The sequence below is a fragment of the Stenella coeruleoalba genome (genome assembly GCF_951394435.1).
Source record: "Stenella coeruleoalba genome assembly, chromosome: 17".
NCBI classification, from domain to species: domain Eukaryota; kingdom Metazoa; phylum Chordata; class Mammalia; order Artiodactyla; family Delphinidae; genus Stenella; species Stenella coeruleoalba.
In genome coordinates, this window is record NC_137163.1 from 29029217 (window position 1) to 29052193 (window position 22977).

Consider the following 22977-nt stretch of genomic DNA (forward strand, 5'->3'; position numbering starts at 1 on the left):
TGGATCAGTCTTACCTACATCCTTTATTCATATCTTGAATATTGGCGTTGGCCCTGTTCTCATTACACCCATCCCTGCATGTTCTTTCCTGCTCCCAGTGGTTTCAGTGGTTCTCACTTTGGCTACCCTTTGGAATATCTAGAGAGATTAAAAAAATACAAATGAATAGTTCCCACCTTAGTCCAACTGAATAAGAATCTCTGAGTTGAGACTCAGGCGTTGGTTTAAAAAATTCCTCGGGGGGATTTCCCTGGTGGCACAGTGGTTAAGAATCCGCCTGCCAATGCAGGGGACATGGGCTTGAGCCCTGGTTCGTGAAGATCCCACATGCCATGGAACAACTAAGCCTGTGCGACACAACTACTGAGCCTGCGCTCTGGAGCCCTCAAGCCACAACTACTGAGCCCGCGTGCCAGAACTACTGAAGCCTGTGTGCCTAGAGCCTGTGCTCCACAACAAGAGAAGCTACTGCATTGAGAAGCCCGCGCACTGCAACGAAGAGTAGCCCCCACTCGCCGCAACTAGAGAAAGCCTGCACGCAGTAATGAAGACGAAATGCAGCCAAAAAAAAAAAAAAAATTCCTTGGGTAATTCTAATGGATAGCCCAAATTTAGAACCACAGATAGATGTTGAAAACTTCTCAGATCACAGTTGGAACTTTCCCTGTGTTTTGGGGGAATAATATAAACAAGATGTAAGGTAACAAGATAGATGATGGATTGTGTAAATAAAAATCAACCAGGGAGAGACTGGAGGGAAGGAAAAGAATCAGCTATTGCAATACTCTAGGCAAGCAATGAGAATGTGAATTTAGGACGTTGGTGATGGGAGAGGAAAGATAGATTAGACAGACACTAGGGAGGATGTATCAGTTATCTATCGTTGCATAACAAACTATCTCCAAATTTAATGGGTTAAAAGACCAACAATTACTGACTTCGCTTATGAATTTGCAATTTGGCTAGACCTTAGTGGGACTGGCCTGACTGCTTCATGCGGTTTCAGCAGGATGGCCTCAAAGGGCCCTGAAGGATGTACTTTTAAGATGGGTTACATGTCTGTGTCAAACTGGTGTTGGCTGTCACTCTGAACCTTAGCAAGGGGCAAGGCTGAGAGTTTTTTTTTTTTTTGCGGTACACGGGCCTCTCACGGTTGTGGCCTCTCCCATTGCGGAGCACAGGCTCCGGACGCACAGGCTCAGCGGGCGTGGCTCACGGGCCTGGCCGCTCCACAGCATATGGGATCTTCCCAGACCAGGGCACGAACCCGTGTCCCCTGCATCGGCAGGCGGACGCTCAACCACTGCGCCACCAGGGAAGCCCCTGAGAGCTTTTTAAGAAAAATGTTTGAGGGACTTGCCTGGTGCTCCAGTGGTTAAGACTCCGTACTTCCACTGCAGGTGGTATGGGTTCAATCTCTGGTCGGAGAACTAATATCCCACATGCCCTGGAGTCAAAGAAAAAAAAAACATTTAAAATGTTTTAGTTTTTTTGGCTTCACAAGTCTGACAAGGGCCTGGTGGGGTATACATTTGGAAAGATGCCCCAAACTTGGCTCTGAAGGCTCCTCCCGGGGAAGGCCAGCTCTCAGCTGCCTGCTCCTTCTGGGGTCCAAGCCCCAGGACAGAGAGGTCATCACCTCAGCGCAGGCAAAGTAACAGGGACAGCAGGGCGGCGGCAGGTCCGGTCCTGGCAGCCTGGTTGGGGCACGGCCTGTTCTCAGGGCTCCCTTCCTGCTGTGCTGGGCTTTGCCTCTCGGTCAGCGCTGGCTCTTGCAAGTACAACTAGCACTGGGGGCGTCTTGGAATGTTTCCTCTTTACCCTTTTGCGGCTGTGTGTGCAGCTAGGCCTCGGGAGAGGAGATCCGCTGGGAGAACGGAGGTTTGCGGGCTTCCTGGGTAAGGCTCTGGCTGGCTTCTCCAGGATGACGCCTCCTCCTCAGACTCATGTCAGGTCCAGTTACTCTGGTTGGGGCGGTCGGGGCGGTCGTGGCGGTCGTGCTGCACCGACTGTCTCTCCCGGCGCAGCTCCCTTGCCGCCTCTCTGTCAGCAACGTCACGTACTCCTAACGGCGTTCCTCCGGGGGCTGCTCGGACGCTCGCTGGCAGGCCTTCTTCCGCCACTCTTTCGGCGTATGGGGAGCCCGTCAGGTGTTCCCGCCGCTTCTCGCGGTAACGAGCGGAAGCCTCGGGCCGCTGCCATTTTGTTTCTCCTCTCAGAGGGCCCCTGACTCCTGCTCGCCTCTGGCGCCCGCAGGGGTCCAGGCTGAGAGATTTGATACCACTTAAGGTGAGTCTGTCCACGAGCCGCTCGGGCTTCATTAACAGCACGGAGGCTGACTTCCAGGAGCAAGCAAGCCAAGAGAACAAAAGGGGACGCGAGTTGCGTTTTCGTGACTGAGCCTGAAAAGTCACAGGGCGTCACCTGTGCTCTTGGTTGAGGCAGTCGCGAAGGCCAACTGCCATTGAAGGGAAGGGAGCCTAGACTCCAAATCTTGATAGAGGGACAGGCAAGGTTGTAGAAGAAATATGGGATAGGAGATAGTGCGTTAGGCATTTTAGGAAACGACAGTAAGCCACAATCTTGCGGACTAATTGGAAGGGGACAAAGGGAAAAAGTGAAGATGGAAGGGCAGAAGTCATTTACGCAAAAGCAACTTCGAAGGTATGCTTATTTGGATTATTACGAAAAATAAAATAATATCATTAGCTAAGGATGTGGGGAAATAGTTTGTAATATACGTTTCTAAAGGCTAGAGAGTAATTGTTTCATTTGCTTGTTTGAGTACCTAGATTGGACATGGACAAAGCTTTTGAAGGGCGATGGTAGTTTTCTAAACGCTTTTGGAGACCTTTGTTACTTAGGCTGTTTTTACACGTTCATCCTGTTAAGTTATTTGAATGCACACTTCAACTCAAACAACTGGTAAGGTTAGTGAAAAAATCAAATCAAACCAAACCAAACTTAAAACCATTTACTGAAACTTGGGTGACTTTTCTTTTAAAAGGAAAAGGTCATGACTTTTTTCTTTCTTTCTTTCTTTCTTTTTTTTAAATAAAATAGGAAGCCAGTCCTTCCAACTCACTATTATTTTAAGGGATTAATACAGAGAATTTCCTGACTTAACTGTAATCCATCTTCAATTATATGCTTCCAGGGTTGATAATACAGAATGGGCCCAGTGGAATCACATCTTTGTCTTAGGTAAATTTGTCATTGGTTAGAAGGGGCAGCTAGAATCATTTTGAAAAATGACCTTCTTGTGGTAGTCCCAGGGTCAGCTGCAATAAATATTGTGTGGTAACGGTGACTGTGATGAGTGGTATCTAAGAGAACACAGAACAGTGTTTTGGGTTCCTTTTGGCTCTTTTATTCCTGTTGGCAAACGCTCCAGAAGAGAGGTTCACACCCAGCTCTGCCTTGTCCGTGTGAGTTTTTGGTTCACATAGTATGTGAAGGCAGAAAAATGAAGGAAAAGGGCATTGAGAAATCTTTTTTAATGGCTTCATTGCAGAGCTAAGTGTACCACACACTTTGGTTGCATTTTTTCCCTAGAATGAACTACTCAAACTGCTGCTTAGGTTTGTTGTTTTGCCAGAGCTCAAACTGTGTGAATCATGTGAAAGGGACATAATTAAATGTATCGGATATTTTAATACTAGGAATACAGGTGAGTGGCAAAGCATATTAATGCATTTAGCAGAGTTATTAAATGCCTCCTATGTGCAAAACACAGTGCTAAATGAAATTAGAACGTTGTTCTGATTTGGATGAGCTTTGGATTCAAGAGTTGATTTTTGTAGCTGTCTTTTTTGTTAGTTCAGTATTTCACTTTTACTCAGCCGAGTTTACAGAGCAGCACATTGCCTACAGTTTGACTCATCAAGTGGCAGATTTTTATTGCTGCTTTCTCTTTTCTCAGTCTTTTCATTGACTGCCTGAATACACATCATAAAATCAGCACCATTGGCTTTGACGACATTTATTATAACAATGCATTTGTGAGAGGAAATGTTATGAGACCTGTGGCTTACAAACTCCTTGATCTATTTACTCCAGATGATTGGATCCTAATCCTTGCAGGGTGGGACAGGCCCTAAAGCTTACAGGGTGGGATGAGAGAAGTTTTAAATTATCAATCACACCTGGAGTGCACTGCTCCCTCTCAGTTATTATGATCCTCATGTTTATTACTTTTGTACCTTGTTCTCGCTCTGCCCAGCAGAAAGTTAAAAGTGTGCTGTGTGTTAGGTAGTTCTCTCGGAGGAATGGCCTATAACCACTATAACTTGAAAGGTATATTTTCTAAGTTGCTAAATTTTAATGAATGTGTGTGTGTGTGTGATCTGTCTGTTTTATTCAGATAAAATGTACCAGTCAGTATTTACTAAAGAAAAAGTTGAAGAATACATCTCTCAAAGATGATAGAAGCATAGGAAGAATTTTTCTTAGGTAGTATTCTTATGTTTTGGAAGAAGGCTCAAAATAGTAACAAATTTTTGACAGAGGAACACCTTCTGTCTGCATGCCAGGCACTGGGTAGTCACTGGAAAACTAAAGATGACCAAGATTTGTCTCATACCCTTGGGGAGGTTGCAGTGAGAGTGAAGAAGAACTTGATTCAGATATAGAAAAGGCTAATGCACCAGCTCATATGCTGTGGTATTTGGTAATCATAACAAATTTTGATTAATTAGGCAGAAAATATTTTATTTCCAGTTTCATTTCCTATAAAGAAAGAGAAGGTGTGATGGTTAAATGTATTTGCCTGTGGGAAGGATACAGGGAAGATATCCTGGAGAGGCAGATCCTTAAACTGTCTCTTGAAGCATGACTAGGGCTTTTCCAGGCAGGAAGAGCAGGACACTGTGTTCTAGGCAAAGAACAGCAGGGAAAAGGCACCGAGTAAGGAGAAGACACATGTGCAAGCAAAGTGCCAAACCCCAGGAAATTGTAAGAGAATGCTCCACAGGACAGTTGAGGGCAGCCCAGAGAACTTGGATGGTGTGAAACTTGGGGTAGAGGCTGGCAAGGTTTGAGGGTTATTAAGAGCTCTTGAAAAATAAAGAGGGAAAAGATATCAGTAGCTATTCAACAACAATGACAACAACAGCAACAACAGCATTTCTAAGTCAGACTAGGCAGGGGCAACCTAAAATAAAATCAGAACTTTTTCCCCTCGCCTAAGAGCCCTTGCCTGGTGGGTCTCCACGTATTTTTGTAACCTCATTTCCTGCCCTTCTCCTCCTTACTCACCATGAAGTTTTGTTTTTCACATATACTAAGCCTGATCCCACCTGAAGAACTTTGCTGTAGGTCAGTGGTTCTCAGTCAGGGGTGATTTTGCCCCCCAGAAGACTTTTAGAAATGTCTAGAGACGTTTTGGCTATAAGGACTTGGGGAGGGCTCTTGGCATCCAGCGATAACTGCTAGACATCCTACAGTGCACAGGATGATCCCCCACAATAAAGAATCATCAGTCCCAAAGTGTTAGTGGTGCCAAAGTTGAGAAACTTCTAGGTGTCCCCTTGGCATCAGGGCTCTTCATTTTGTCACATCCCTGTTTTGTATTTAAGCAAATTATCACTACCCAGTGGTTCTTGTTTATTTGTTTCAATTATTGTGCATATCCTCTATCAGGACATAAGGTAGGGACCTAGAGTATATCCCTAGCTCCTAGAACAGTACCTGGCACACTGTGGGTGCTCAATAAATATTTGTTAAACAAATGAGTGAGTGGGTTGGCCCTTACCAGCTGTTTGACTTTGGCAAGTTACTTAAATTTTCTAATGTCCTTATATGTAAAATGAATTTTTAAAATATTAATGATTCAAAAGTGTTTGGAGAAGTAATGAGGTAATATATACTAAAGTACCTCACGTAAAGCAGGTGCTTAATAAATATTCTCTACAGTACTTGACAGTGAACCAATTATACAACATTGTAACAATATAACAAATTATGATTAATTAGGCAGAAAATATTTTGTTTATTTCAAGTTTCATTTCCTATAAAGAAAGAGAAGGTGTATTGGTTGAATGTATTGACTGGCATCAGATTCCCTGGATTCGAATCCCAGCTACACCATTTACTGCCTGTAGGACCTCGGGCAATTGATTTAATCTCTCTGTGCTTCACTTTCTTCATCTGAATTCTAGGCTAGATGGTGGAAGGGAGGGAGACGCAAGAGGAAAGAGATATGGGAACATGTGTATATGTATAACTGATTCACTTTGTTATAAAGCAGAAACTAACACACCATTGTAAAGCAATTATACTCCAATAAAGATGTAAAAAAAAAAAAAATAGTGCAACTACCTCACAGCGATTTTAGCTTGGGCTCTCCCAAAATACTGAGTCTTCGAAGAAGGATTGTGTGTGGATGGTTTACTTTGGAAAGTAATTCTAGGGCTTCATTAGATCTAGAATCAGGGAGTGGAAGGGATAAAACAGGCTGGCCCAAGGGGTCATGATTGAGCCAGATCCTGATGTGGAAAATGGTCTGAGAGTCTACTGGGCCCTCCTTGTGAAACTGTAAAAGGTAGCTCAGGGTCATCTCCTTGAGAAAAGGGGGATATTTATCCAATAGCTCCCTGGCACCATTGGTCAGGGTTGCCCTGGTGGATGTAACCTCCTTGTACTTCCAATTTTGTGCAGGTGTCAGTGTAGCTAAGAGAGATGCCCCTGGCATCACACTCCGCAGAGGCACAGAGCTCTAGTAAAAAGCCAGAGACAGGTAATGTGGCTGAGGGGAGGCCAGAGAGGGAAGGTGGGCTGCAAGGATGTAAATGAGCATACAGATATCTAGGGCATCTGGCTGTTGTGATCATTGAAAAATAAGTATAGTATTTACAACAATACCTGCCACACCAGTGGTGCTTTATAAGTATTATATTAGTATTTTGATGATTATTATATATTAAAGTTCCTATTGACCTCCTCTTAAGGGTTGATGATGTTATTGTTTGGTAGAAAGAACACTAGATTGAGAATTGGGAAACTTGGATCCTATCAAGTCTACCTGATAAATCTGTTCTTTCATGTTTTTCAAATATGCTTTGGGTTCCTGCACATTGCAAGGTGCTGAACTTTTGCATTAGACTATACAAAATGATTAGACATGGTCTGCCCTTGAGGGGCTAGAAATCTGTCAGTGGAGATAAGACAAGTATGCACATAGCTCAAACACAAGTCAGAAAGTAACACCACATGTCACTTATTCTAAAATGTGTATCCCCCGTTCCTGCCTTGAATTTAATATCTCTGAAATTGAGTGTATTAATAGATGGCATCTTAATTTGATAAAATAAGGTAAGTTTCATTAGAGAGGTACCAACAAAATTCCATGGGAATCAAAAGAAGGAGGTGATTATTTCTAACTGGGGAGTTTAGGGAACTGAGGAAAGATGTAGAAAGTGACAGAAATAGTAGGCCTATTAGTCAACATTAGAAAGTGCCTTTTTTTTTTTTTTCTTTCTAAAATGAGAGGCTTAGGCTAAACTAGGATTTCCTCTGTTAGTAATTTGAAGTCTTACCTGATAGATCTGGAAGCTTGTTGCAGCTGCCACAATCCCTATCCACATGTTCCTCATGAAGAGGTTTATCTGGACTTACAATTAGAAAGAGAGTCATTTGGCTGTGGGACTCCTGTGGGGCTTCTGGGTGCTCCCAGGGACTGTTAAATCCCATCATAGTTATTATCAGGCTATGGCATACCTACCAGTGTCTGTCATCTCCATGAGACTGTAAACTCTGTGGGACAGGGACTGTGTCTGTTGGGTGCAGAGTTTTGTCCACTCACCAAGAACTGTGCTTGGCATGTCAGTAGACCCTCGTTGGCACTAGTTGAATGAATGTCGGAAGGTAATAAATCTCTTACCAGAACCTACTAATACCTTGCTTGGATGCCCAGGTAAACATAAGCACCAGGTAAACTTAGGAAAATGGAAAGGTAGGTAGGTATTTTAGCTACTGTAGTTTGGGGTCTTTAAAACTAGATGATATAATACATTTTCTTCTGCTTTAAGAAATTATTTTTGTTGTTGGTTTTTTACTTGTGACTGACAAGTTCAAACAGATCCTTTTTTTCCTTAGAAAGCATAACTCTAGTTAAGCATTTTAGAGTAACTAAATGGTTAGACTAATTCCAGCCAAACTTGAATGCTCAGCAATGATAGAATTAGTACTAAGTCCAGTGCCAGCCATCTTGGTGACAAAGTAAGGAGAAGTAACTCATGGCTGATTCTTAAAATAATAAGTTTCACAGCTTCCATCTTTGGAAAAAGCCTTATGGATACCTCTGGTTCAGAAACAGTTTGATGAGACAGCGTTAGAGGAGAAAGAAAATGTCACATTTAACTTGTGAAAAATGTTGAGGGATAAACCAGAAAGATTCCCCATTGGTAAAACAAACAAGCAAGAGCTGGTGAACTGGCCCCAAGGAAGCCTGCCAGAGTCAAATTGCCTGAGAGACTTTGTAGACTCTTGTTCATTTCTATTTCATGTCGTTTTCCAATACCTCTATCATCTTTAATCAAGCATAAAATTAAACTGGGAAGCAATATTTTCTGATTTATATTCTATTTCTTCAATCCTCATCAGAGTTTAAAGTTACAGCTTAGCAAATATTCATGTCTGCAAGATAATGTTGTGAACTCTTCTAACCATGAGATTGTACACTTAGGAAGAATGTTTTGAACAAACCAATATTATTACTAATCTAATTTTTGATAAAATATTATCATTTGAATAAAGCAAATAGTTTGAAAATGTTTGGAGCACTTTTGAAAATCTCTGTGGTACCTGTTATACAGAGCTTGCAAATTAGTTGCCCACAGTACAAATTCGGCACCAAAGTGTTTTGTTTATGTAGCAAGGGGTTTTTTTTAATACAAAATTTAAAATTCAGTATATTTTAAATAAAAATTTAAATTTCTGCCCTTTCTTGAAAAAATACAGGAAGTCTGCTAATCTAGGACCTTTTTATCCTGCATTTTTTCATATAGCCAACAAATATTTCCTCAGTGCCTACTATTTGGCAGGCACTAAATGGAATCACCTGGAAGCTTGTGGCAGCCATCTCTTTTAATAGGCAGAGTGATGGTTATGTGTATTCTTCAGTGTGCCACAGTCCAGGCCACTTCAGTGAGGTCTACTCTCAGTAGCTATTTATTTCATTCTTGCACAGTTGATTTTCTCATAATGGAGAAAAAATGTTTGTATTGATACCTGGCAAAGACAGCTGTCCAGTAATTTTTACTCTCTCAGAGTAGCGTTGCCGTTGGAAAATGGGTTTTTAATCAGGTAATACATTTCACAGTCCCCTTTTTATCTAGGTGATATGAAAAATTCTCACCAATGGAATGAGAGTGAAGTAGTGGGTTTCATTCTTGAGAGGACTTTTTTTCCCCCCCAACAAATTCAAGCTCATTTTATTGAAAATCATTGAGAAGCTAGTGGTAGTAAGGAGGATGAATAAAACACAGGCTCTATCCCTTCTTCCTGTGGAGAACACATTTAAACAACCAGTTTGAAGTGATAGCAGAATGAAACCCAGGTGGATAGATAGGACAACCCCTTCTGCAGACTAGTCAGCCTCCCTCCTTCCCCAGCTGCTCCTCTCATTGTCTCATTGTCTCATGAGCAAAGGTTTGTTTTTTTTTGTTTATTTGTTTTTTTGAGAAGACTTAAGAAAAAACTTAGGCTTTCTTTACTCTCTTTTCCCCCTTTTAAAGGCTGAATTAGAATATCCGAGATCTTCAGAACCACAAGACGGAAGGAGCTCGGATCCCTGAGTTCCATGTAAAGAAAGTCAACCACTGAGCACCAACACATGCATGGACTGATACATTGTGATATATGATACCAACTAGCATTTACTTAGGTAAGACATCATGTTTTTTACCAAAATTGAGAAAACAAAATATTATTCAAGAGGGTGATATGTTTCAAAAATGGAAGAATTACCTGCTCACATCAGTAATTTACAATACCTACCTGACTCCTGCAGTGCTTTGAGTTTGAGAACCTTTCCCTTGATGAAACTATTCAGATCATTGGTTTCCCTGTAATTTCATCTTGGTCACCTTCTCTGTTACAGAGCAAATTTGATCATAACATTCAGAAAGTTGAAAGCAAAGTCTTAAAATTTTAGACAAAATGAAACGGCTTGAGAAATCATTTTCAAACATTTTGTATTCATTATTTTATCTATGGAATGCTGTAATGTGTAATGAAATTAAGGATTGATAGAATTGAAGGCTTTTTTTGTGTGTGTGTGGTACGCGGGCCTCTCACTGCTGTGGCCTCTCCTGTTGCGGAGCACAGGCTCCAGACGTGCAGGCTCAGCGGCCATGGATCACGGGCCTAGCCGCTCCGCGGCCTGTGGGATCCTCCCAGACCGGGGCACGAACCCGTGTCCCCTGCATCGGCAGGCGGACTCTCAACCACTGTGCCACTGGGGAAGCCCTGAAGGCATTTTAGAACCATCTGACCTTGCCCTCTATATCCAATGTGTGGATTCTCCTCTCAGTTTGAGTCCCACTTTTTTGTAAGTACTTACAAAAGACAACTTTATCTAAGTTTTTCTTGTTAGAACTTTCTTTATTGTTTTAGATAAAAATCTGTCACCAATACCTACCACTGACTATAAGAAATTCTGTTCTCAAATGTCTATGAAGTCACATAGGATAAGTCTGATTTCTCCTCCATGTGCCCATACTATAGCTCTTTGGTTATTGGAAGATAACTGTTAAATGTCATGTCCACTACCCAATCTTAATTTTTCCAGACCAAAGATTCTGTTTTTTCCATTGTTACTCATATTTATTATGCTATCACAATCCTGGTTGGCTCCTCTAGAAATACTCCGTGAACTTGTAGGTATATTATTAATTATAGCCTATTTTTATTATCATTTTTCATTTGCTTTGGGTTATCCTCATCAGACAGTTGAAACATATTTGAACATGTTGTCAACCATATACCCTATATTATTCTGGTAAGTATAGCCCACTGTTTGCTATTTGTTGTTTGGTAAGTACAGCCCACTGTTTGCTATTTGTTGTTTCAGCCTAATTTATTAATCCTTCATCTGTCAGTTTGAAGTCTTTCTGAAGCTTTCCTACTATTAATACTTAAAAGTTTACAGTTTCTGCAGTTTTGGTCTGAGGAGAAAATTGATTTGATTTCCATGGGAACTTATATGTTTATTCTTTAAGCTTAAACTGAAATTTATAAGAGATTCGGAGGCAACCTCAGATTTAGGATTTTTTTACTGCCATTTTTTGAACAGATAATTATTTTACTATTTCTTCTTCATATTTTAAAATTACCATTAGGTTCCTGCATTTCTAAGTGTAATTTCTTATGGAATTTTTAAGCTTTGTATAGTCTTAACTTTGTTCAATTTGAGGAAAAGACCATTTTGTTTTTCAAAATATCTAATAGGATGCTTCATGGTTGTGATAGTTCACAAAACTTAATGAAATAAAAAAAAAAATGAAACTCTCATTTTATAACTATACAGACTTTCCTAAAAGAGAAACCTCTTGTCTTATCTAGCTCAGACAACTTATTCTAGACTAGTAGACTAATATTGAAGTTTCTTCAAACAAATATAGGTATTGTAGTCCAGTTTAAAACTCTACAGTACATATCAAGCTTCTTTTCCCTTCAAGGGTTTCCCATTCCTTCTTCGTGATTTTAATTTCTTAAGGTGCGAGAAACCTGTATGGTGTTGGTAGGAGGGGGAATGGGGGTCTGTGTATATGTGTATATGATTGCCCATTTGTTAGTACTGGGAGGTAACCCAAATAGTCCCGGAGAGCTTTATGCTGGCTCCAGCTGCTAGTGACCTGAAAGGGTTTGGTGATCAGTTTTTAATGCCCTCATAGCACAGTGACCATAGTGCTGGCTCTATAGTGTGTCATACTGGGTAGTTGGGGTGCTCAGCTGGGCCTCCATGAAATTTCATGGCATAAGTGGCCCTTTGACCTTCACCCAGAGACTCTTCCACACAATTCATGCCAAGGTCCCTCTTGGGGACTTGTGGATTGACTAATGTGCCCAGCTAACATTTGTAGCCTCTTCTAGGTTCACAGAAAATTTAGGATTCTCTTCTGTACCAAATGTAACTTCAGAGAAAACTGAGGTTGGGCCTTGCCCTTTCCACCCTAGATGTGCCTTTGCCCCATCCTTGTGATCTATCCCAGATGAATTTGCAGGTTCTACTGTTAAGCAGCTCCAGGCAAGGAGTGGTTGCTAGTTTTCTAGATTCTAAGCCCTTCCTCCAGTTTCATGGGAGGGATTTTTTTTGTGGTTCTTTCTCTCTCCCAGTAAGCACCCAGGAAACTGCTAAGGTGAATTGCACTATTTCCCCTCCATTTCCTGTTCATTTTTTACAGCTAGAGAAACACACCAACTTTTCAAGTTTGAATATCTTTCCCCAGTCTCAGCCCGATGAGCTGTTTTTCAAGCCAGGTAGTTTATGCCACCCTCATTTATTGGTTGTATGTAGAGGAGACGGAAGGAAGTATGAGGATGTGGTCAATATATGGCACAAGTTGAAGCCACATCTATCAATCAGTTACATGCATTTATGAGACACAAGATTCTACTAAAAAACTGATGGGTCATGATGAAATCAAAGAGGAAATCAGAAAATACCTCAGGACAAATGGCAATGAAAAGAAAATCTTACAAAATCTTTGGGATGCAGCAAAAACAATTCTGAGAGAGAAGTTCATAGTGATACAGGCCTTCCTCAAGAAATAAGAAAAATCTCAAACAACCTAACCTACCACCTAAAAGAATTAGAAAAAGAACAAACAAAACACAAAGTGAGCAGAAGGAAGGAAATAATAAAGACCAGAGAGAAAATAAATAAAATAGAGTTTAAAAAAAACAATAGAAAAGATCAGTAAGACCAAGTGCTGGTTTTTTGAAAGGATGAACAAAATCTGCAAACCTCTAGCCAGGCTCACCAAGAAGAAAAGAGAGAGGTTCCAGATAAACAAAATAATTAAAAAAGGAGAAATAACAACCAATACCACAGAAATACAAAAAATCATAAGAAAATACTATGAACAATTATATGCCAGCAAATTGGACAACCTAGAAGAAATGGAGAAGTTTCTAGAAACATACAGCCTGCCAAAATTGAGTCAAGAAGAAACAGATAATTTGAACAGCTGAATCACTAGAAGTGAAAAAGAATTTGTAATAAGAAAAACTTCCTGCAAACAAAAATCCAGGACCAGATAGGTTCACTGAGAAATTCTACCTAACATACAAAGAACGTATACCGATCCTTCTCAAACTCTTCCAAAAGACTGAAGAGGAGAGAACACTCCCAAAGTCGTTCTATGAAGCCACCGTCACCCTGATACCAAAACCAAAGACGTTACAAAAAAAGATTATAGACCAGTATCCTTGATGAATATAGATGCAAAAATCTTCAACAAAATACTAGCAAACCGAATCTGACACCACACAAAAAGGATCATACACCATGATCAAGCTGGATTCATTCCATGGATGCAGGATGGTTCAGCATACACAGCTTAATCACTGTGATATACCACATCAAGATGATCATCTCAATAGATGCACAAAAAGCATTTGATAAAATTCAACATCCATTCATGATAAAAACTCTCACTAAAGTGGGTATAGAGGGAATGTATCTCAACATAATAAAAGCCATTTATGACAAACCCCCAGCCAATGTGATACTCAGTAGTGGAAAGCTGAAAGCCTTCCTGCTAAATTCTAGAACAAGACAAGGGTGGTCACTCTCACCACTTCTGTTTAGCATTGGAAGTCCTAGCCACAGCAGTTAGACAAGGAAAAGAAATTAAAGGTATACAAATTGGAAGGGAAAAGTAAAATTGTCATTATATGTAGATGACATGATAGTCTATATAGAAAACTCTAAAGACTCCACACAAAAATTATTAGAAGTAATAAATGAATTCAGCAAGGTAGCAGGATACAATATTAATACACAGAAATTTGATACATTTCTTTCACTAACAATGAAATATCAGAAAGAGAATGTAAAAAAAAAAAATCCCATTTAAAATTGCATAAAAAAATACCTAGGAGTAAGCCTAACCGAGGAGGTGAAAGACTTACATGTTGAGAACTATAAAACATTGATAAAGGAAACTGAAGATGGTTCAAAGAAATGGAAAGATGTCCCATGCTCTTGGATTGGAAGCATTAATATTATTAAAGTGGCCATACTACCAAAAGCAATCTACAGATTTAAGCGAGCCCTATCATATTACCCATGACATTTTTCATAGAACCAGAACATATAATCCTAAAATTTATATGGAACCAGCAAAGACCCAGAATTTTCAAAGCAATCCTGAGGAAAAAGAACAAAGCTGGAGGCATAAACTTCCCAGGCTTCAGACAGTACTACAAACCTACAGTAATCAACACACGGTATTGCCACAAAAACAGACATATAGATCAATGGAACAGAATAGAGAGCCACAGAAATAAATCCACACACCTACACGCTCAGTTAATCTTCGATAAAGGAAGCAAAAATATACAATGGAGAAAAGACAGTTTCTTCAGCAAGTGGTATTGGGAAAGCTGGACAACCTCATGTAAATCAGTGAAGTTAGAACACTCCCTTACCCCATATACAAAAATAAACTCAAAATGGTTTAAAGACCTAAATATAAGACATAACAGTATAAAACTAGAAGAGAACATAGGCAAAGCATTCTCTGGCATAAATTGTAGCAGTATTTTCTTAGATCAGTCTCCCAAGGAAAAAAGAAATAAAAGCAAAAATGAACAAGTGGGGCCTAATCAAACTTAAAAGCTTTTGCACAGATGGCCAGCAGGCACATGAAAAGGTGCTGAACATTGCTAATTATTAGAGTAATGCAAATCTAAACTACAATGAGGTATCACCTCACACCAGTCAGAGTGGCCATCATCAAAAAGTCTGCAAATACATGCCAGAGAAAGTATGGAGAAAAGGGAACCCTCCTAAACTGTTGGTGGGAATGGAAATTGGTGCAGCCACTGTGGAAGACAGTATGGAGGTTCCTTAAAACACTAAAAATAGAGTTACTGTATGATCCAGCAATCCCACTCCTGGGCACATATCTGGAAAAGATGAGAACTCTAATTCTAAAAGATACAAGCACCCCAGTGTTCATGGCAGCACTGTTTACAATGGCCAAGAAATGGAAGCAACCTAAGTGTTAATCCCCAGATGGATACAGAAAATGTGTGTGTGGGGTGTTTACACACACACACACACACACACACACACACACACACACAAAATGGAATGTTACTCAGCCATAAAAAAAATAATGGAATACACTGTATTGCCATTTGCAGCAACCTGGATGGACCTAGAGATCATACTGAGTAAGGTTAAGTCAGAGAAAGACAAATATTACATTGTGGAATCTAAAAAATAATACAAATGAATTGATTTACAAAACAGAAACAGACTCACAGAAGACAAACTTAAGATTCCCAAAGGAGATGCTGGGGATAGGGGGGATAAATCAGGAGTATGGGATTAACAGATAAACACCACTGTATATGAATTAGAGAAACAACAGAGGTTTACTGTATAGCACAGGGAACTATATTCACTTTCTTGTAATAGCCTATAATGGAAAAGAATCTGAAAAAAAATGTGTAAGTGAATTACTTTGCTGTATACCTGAAACGAACACGGTATCATAAATCAACTATATACTGCAATAAAAAGAAATAGTTTCTGTGATTCCTATATTCTGTTCATTAGCTTTTGACCTCCTTTTTGCTACACAAATCTAGGCAGCTCTTCTACTCAGTTTACATACTTATTTTAGCAAGGTAGAAAAGATTGTGTAATGGCTACAGTAAAATCATCAACTTGATTTCCTCCATTTGATTCAGGCAGTATTTAGACTTTGCCTGACAGCTGCATTTAGTAAACAGTTTTACATTTTTCAAAAAAATGTTTATTTGAATGGATTGTCATGCCATTTGCCTTAAATTTATTTCTCAATTCAGTCAAAATGTTCAGTTGTAGCTAGCTAGCTAGCTATGTTCCTTCATCCAGGAAAAATGTAGCATATAAAATCACTGGAGTATCCTTAAGTTGACTTACTTCTGTATTTCAACACCATCACCTTCAATTCAATGTATTTCACTATATATTTTTAGAAAGAATTGAGTCAAAGCCTTCTAATCTAAATGTTTTCTCCGGATATTAAAGAAAAATATTATTTCAAAAATCAAGTGAAACACTTTTATTAAAACCACACTTATATCTGAATTTCCTGAATTTGAAAGTTCATGATGGATTATGCCCTTTTTAGTATGAAAGGAGTTACAATCTAGAGGTGTTTTGGTGTGTCAACTTTGTATACATAATAATTCACAGTCCCAAAACTGGTTTGGTGTAACCCGTCTGCTTTTTTTCACTACTTGTTACTACTTGAATTATTCTAATCCCTGTCATTTATCTACTGATTATATTATTATTTTATGGCATTTATTATGCCAAAGGAATAACAATTAAACATGTCAAATGATTTCCGTGAAGAATATTCTGGCCAGCCCCGAAGAGAACTCATACCATATTAGAATTCGCTCAGTTCCACAAACATGCCAAACTCTTTCATTCTGTGGGGACTTTTGCTACCCCTCTCTTGGGGTTGCCTTTCACCAACTCTCTGCCCTGGTGATTCTCTCATATTGTACCAGAAATGTTGGATCAGTCCAAGGCATTCATGATTACTAGGATTAGATTCATCCCATTCGGTATGTAGAGGTTTCAGAGTGCTATGATATGAACCATTGGTGTATCCTTTGTCACTTTGTGGCATAAACATCTAGATCAGTTTTATGTAGAGATTTGTTTCATATTGTCTGCTGTTTCTCTGTTCCTCTATCTTGTTTTCTAAAGTGGGAAGCATATTAAATACTCTTCCAGAAGATGAGGCTGATGAGTTCAGTGGGAACATAGACAGCTGAAAAGAAGAGTTGCTCTTTCATATGGTCATTGCCAGGAAAAGCTCCTTAAAACCGCTAAAAATAGACTCATCATATATTCCAGTCTGTGGAATAACATCATTTTGTGATCCTGCTAAGATCAGGGAAACAGTGTAGCAGTGATTCCTTTGAAACTATTGACAGAAGAATTTGGCATAGAATATTTAAATTATATCTATGACAAGGCACTTGGTATTCATGCCTAGAATCTGAATGTGAATTGTAAATATAGTTATAATAAAATAGTGTTTACACATTTTACTGTACAACTTTTACTGATAAATAAACTATGGACTTAGTTTTGGAATCAGTTCTTTGGGTCAGGCTATTTATTGCTCATTAACAACAATAAGAGACAAAGTCTTGACTTGGAATATATGTTATTATATGTATGACTATGTTAATCTCTCTTTCTCTTTGTGTTTGTAAATATATATTTAATATCCTTTAAGCAATATTTTTGAATTAGTATTTCGCATGTGTTTTTATATCAGCCTCTTAACTATTTAAAACGCCAATACACTTATCTAGAGTTATATGACAATGTCAGTAGTAGGGTAAACAAAGCCATTGCAAGTTCCTAGTGATCTGCACATTACTTTTTTTTATAGTGAATTTTGCATATCTGATATCTCTTCGGCTGTTCCACCAAAATCCTAGTAATTAGACATGAACAAGGCATCTTGTTCATAAAATCACTGGCTTGATTTTATGATGAAAATCAATCAGTGATGAACGTTTGTTCAGTTTCTCTCCTATATAGGGTGATTTCCTTTAGTATATTTTCTAGTGACTCAGGTTATTGCAGCTATATTATTTAAAGGAGATAGTTGCTACCATCCCCAGAAGAAAATGTTTTCTGATGCAAGGTGTGAAGTAGAAAGATCATATAATTTGAGTTGGAACTTCTGGGTTCCAATTCCAGCTTAACTGATGATTAGCAGAGTAGTCATTTAATTATCTGTGAAATGAGGATGATAACGGTATTTCACAAATTTGTAGAAGGGGCCAAATGAAATGTTGAATAAGAAAATATTTGGTAAAGTGCTAGGCATAAATTAATGTCATCAGTTATTTGGCTTATATCTTTTCTGTGTCCCATCAAATGGAATTTTATAGAATATTTCGTTAACAAGGGTGATTTTGCTACCAAGGGGGAAAAATTGGTTCTTATGAGAGGTGAAAAAAATCTTATACTTTTTTTTTATGTGTAAAACACATATGTAAATACAGCACATAAATAGATATCCAGTATATCTGTGTTTTTAAAATTTTATGAGGAGTGTAATTAGGGAAAAAAGTGCCTAGGAAGGCTCTTTAGGGGGTGATAATACCAAAAAGGGTGAGAAATAGTGTTATACAGCAGGCATAAATCTCAGTCTAGGAATTTGGTGAGGAAGAAACGTAACTTCTTGTTTCTTGTTCTCTGTGAGCAAACTTGTTCTTTGTTTTATGCTCACCTTTTGCCAGGAGGAATAAACGTAATCTGAGAAGTTCAGGGTTTCATTTCCCTCCCTCCTTCCATTCCTGGAATCAAGTCTGTGTGCTGGGGAGCTTATGTAATAACAAGGTTTGGGGACTCTGACTCTGCCTTGAATTCTAAGATCTCTGTGGAGTTAGTTCTCTCTCTCAGCTACTTTTGCACCTCTCTAATGCACAGGTCAAAGCTGGCTGCTTCCTTGCTACTTTAGAACTGCAGAAAACTTGGTAGAGTTCTCTGAGGCCTTCTGCCTAGATCCTCCCTCCAGATATTTCTGCCCTGTTCCCCTTTTTGAACATGAGGAATTCATATATTTTGTCCATGTTTTGGGCTTTATCCAAATACAGAAGCCAAGAATTCCTATATATTTAGATTCCTCAAAACTTCACTGGTTTCTCTGTTACCACTACCCCACCCCATGTTTCAGCCTAGGGGTAGATGGTAGGGTGGGGTAGGGTATACGCAGTATACATCCCTTTGGAAGAACTGTCTCAAAGCTAGTATCCCTTCCAGGTGTTTTAGAAATGTATTTTGAAGCTTAAAGGAAAAAAAACTTACTTCTTTGTATTAATACCCTTGTTGTAATAACCATATCCTGATGAAATAGCTGCGTTGTGGTATTATTTAATGGGGGGAGGGCCACGATATAAAATGGAAGTGTGTGGCTAATGGCTGTATGCAGGGAACATGTTAGACTTTATTAAAAAATTATTTCAGAATGTTTCTCTCACTCTGTTCATTCATCATATAGCAAATTATTCTTTTTTAAACAACAGTATTGAGATATAATTTACATATATATAAAACTTATCCATTATGTGTACAGTTGAAAAATTTTTAGTAAATTATATTAGAGTTGTGCAACCATTCAGTTTTAGAACATTTTCATCACTCAATAAATTCTCAAAAGCCTGTTTTAAGTCTATCCTTGTGGGATTTTACTGCTAAATAGTGTTCTGTTTTATGGATATACCACATTTTATTTATCCACTGATCATTTAATAGACATTTGAATTGTTTCCAGCTTTTGGCTATGATCAGTGACTCCTGTGAACATTCACATGGAAGTCTTCATGTGGACATAAATTTTCATTTCTCTTAGGTAGATTTCTAGTAATGGATTTGCGGATTCATATGTTAAGTTTATGGTTAACCTTTCAGAAAATACCAAACTGTTTTCCAAAGAGTGGTACTATTTTACATTCCCACCAGCACATACGAGGGTTCCAGTTTCTTCACATCCTTGTCAACACTTGGTATTGTTTGTCTTTTGATTATAGTCATTTTGGTGTGTCTATTGTCATATGTCATTGTGGTTTTAATTTATGGTTTTAGTTAACAACTAATGATGTTGAACATCTTTCATGTGTTTATTAGCCAGTAATATGTTTTCTTTAGTGGACTAGCTGTTCAAGTCTTTTGCTTATTTTTTAATTTTGTTGTTTGTCTTTTTTTATTATTGAGTTATATGATTCATTATATATTCTGGGTACAAGTCTTTTCTTATTTTTATTTTATTTTTTATTTTTTAATTTTTTGGGGGGTGTACAAGTCTTTTATCAGATATATAATTATCAAATACATTCTCCCTCTCTGTGGTTTGTCTTTTCAGTTTCTTAATAGTGTCTTTATAAGAACGAAAGTTTTTAATTTCAATGCAGTCCAGTTTGTCAGTGATTTTTTTAGTGGCTTGTACATCTGTTGTCCTGTCCAAGAACACTTTCCCTAACCCAAGGTCACAAAGATTTTCTCATATATTTTCTTCTAAGAGTTTTATAGTTTTAGCTCTTATATTTCAGTCTATGGTCCATTTCGATTTAATTTTTGTATATGGTGAGATATAGGGTCTAAATTTTATTTTTATTTTATTATTTGCAAATGTATTTCCAATTGTCCCGGTACCATTTTTTTAAAAAATTATCCTTTCTCCATTGAATTGACTTTGTGGCACCCTTGTGGAAAACCAATTGACTGTAAATGTAAGGTTTTATTTCTGGAATATCAGTTTTGTTCCATTGATCTATTCTATCTGCCTGTCATTACACCAGTACCACATTATCTTAATTATTATAGCTTTATACTAAGGTTTGAAATCAGGTAATGTAAGTTCTTCAGTATTCTTCTTTTTCAAAATTATTTTGGCTATTCCAGGTTCTTTGTATTTCCATATCAGTTTTAAAATCAGCTTGTCAATTTCTACAGGAAAGATTGCTGGGATTTTGATAACAATTATGAATCTACAGACAAATTTGGGGAGATTTTCAATCTTAATATTGAGTCTTCCAATACATGAATATTGAAATTGTCTCTTATTATTTTGACTTTCTTAATTTCTCTCTACAGTGTTTTATAGTTCTATATTTACAAAATTTTAATTACTTTTGTTAAGTTTATTTGTAAGTATTTATTCTTTATTGCTACTATTGTATATGAAATTTTTTCTTTTATTTTCATATTGTTCACTGGTCATGTTAATTTTGATTACTCAAGACCCCTGACTCCCATCCTAAAACTCCCTATTAAAGTCTCTGGCTAGTTCACTAGTCTGTTGTTTACCTCATGCAGGACTGTAACCTTAGACTAGCTGAGCTGCTGTCTGTTACTCTTTGCCTCCCACCAGGGTCACCGCTTTAAATGTCAACACCTCATATCAAAGGAACCCATTCTGGGGGAATGGGCAAAGCTAAATGATTGTTTTTGACAGTTTTGTCCAACTATGTAGTTAGTTTTCTGTCAGGCTCAAAGTTGGAAAAAACTTATTTTTCTATTATTTTTTCTCTACATTTATTTCAGGATTTAAAACGTTGGCTATTTTATACTTAGCAACTCTTACTTTTTGTTGTTGTTTAGAACTTTATATCAGAATCAAGTGGTTATACATATTATTTTTACTAAATAAAACCATTTTAAAAATGTGTTTTATTTCTTATATATGATTTTGGATATTTTGTAGTATTTGAAAGATGAAAATAGTAACTAATGAATAACCAAAAGTAACTACACACCAAAGTCACTCACTATTAATTAGGTGATGTCATTATTATTTAAAAAAAATTTTTTTATTGGGGTTTAGCTGTTTTACAATGTTGTGTTAGTTTCTACTGTAGGTGAAGTCATTATTAATATAGCTTGGGTAGTGTGGCATTTTTCAATGGTTTATTTTTCTTTCCAAAGTTTCAAATTTGCTATTCCACTTCAGTGTTTAAAAAGCTGTCATAATTTCAGTATTTATTCTAAAAATGAGGATTTTCAGGTTCTTAGCTGTATAATTGATTCATTATATGACTGTGTTCCAAAATCTACGTACATGGATACGGATACTAAGCCAGAAATATTTACACAAGTTTTAGTTTACTTCAGTATTTTCATTCATTGAGATTAACAATTTATACTATTGTATAACCTTTAGGCCAAAGTTCTGAATTCTAGGGATCATAATAAATAAAATAATTTGCTTTATTCTTGACTAAATTAAGTACTTTGAATGTAGATATCACATTCTTTTAATAATAATACTCTAATAGTATTCTTCACAATACTTTACATAAATAAATTCAGTGTATGCATTCTCCACCCCACTCAGCCCCCCAATGTGAAAGTATCACATCGCATTATTAAAAAATTTGAAACAAAAGATAAAGTTGAAAGTACCTAGATATTAAGATAAATATATAAAACCAATAGCTTTTCCCCCATCTAATCAAAAGATATTTATTCTCTGTCTACATTGTACAACTAACTAAACTAGATGCTGGTGTGATGGTAAACAATAACAAGCATTATTCCTGTGCTCAAGGATTGTTTCACAGGGAGATAATCAACAAATAAATAATTCAAATAATTTGACTACTACAAAAGGAATTATCTGGATGAAGCAACAGAAAATAATGGGAAAATCTACTTTGATAGGATGGTTCAGAGGAAGGGCTTTTGGCTTTTTCTCCCACTGTTTCACTATTTTCTATTTATTTTTTATTATTTAAAATTTTTATTTGGAATACTTCCAAACTTACAAACATTACAAAAATAAGTACAAAGAACACATGTATGCACTTTCTCAGATTTGTATATTGCTAATATTTTATAGCATTCTCTTTATCATGTTCTCTAAATCTGTCATCTACACCTATCTATCTATCCATCTGTATCTAACCATCTAGCTCTCTTCATCATTTGTTTTTGAGTCATTTAAGGCCCATTTGTCACGGGCCATTTAACCTAAATAGTTTAGTGTGTATTTCTCAAGAAGAATAATATTCTCATATATAACCATAGTACAGTTATCAACTTGAGTAAAGTTAACATTGATGAAACACTTTTATCTAAACTAGTATTTCTATTCCTATTTTGTCAATTGACCTAATACTCTCCTATGTCCTAATACTTTCCCTCTACTTCTAGTACAGGATCCTGCCTAGGCTCATATAGTATATTTAGTTGTCATGACTCTTTAACGTCTTTTTTTTTTC

General features: G+C 37.7%; 1 protein-coding gene across 7 annotated transcripts in view; it reads left to right on the forward strand.

Annotated features, from left to right (window-relative positions):
• The first annotated feature begins 2228 nt into the window (after positions 1-2228).
• Positions 2229-22977, forward strand: part of ANGPT1 (angiopoietin 1) — a 476344-nt gene continuing 455595 nt past the window's right edge. For 6 of the 7 annotated variants that reach the window (XM_079901383.1, XM_079901384.1, XM_079901382.1 and 3 more), the window contains exons 1-2: positions 2229-2289; positions 9735-9883. The gene's annotated coding sequence lies outside the window, so the exon portion shown is untranslated. Of the gene's footprint in view, positions 2290-9734; positions 9884-10946; positions 11000-22977 lie in introns of all 7 variants that reach the window. The other variant, XM_079901385.1, reaches the window with a different exon arrangement.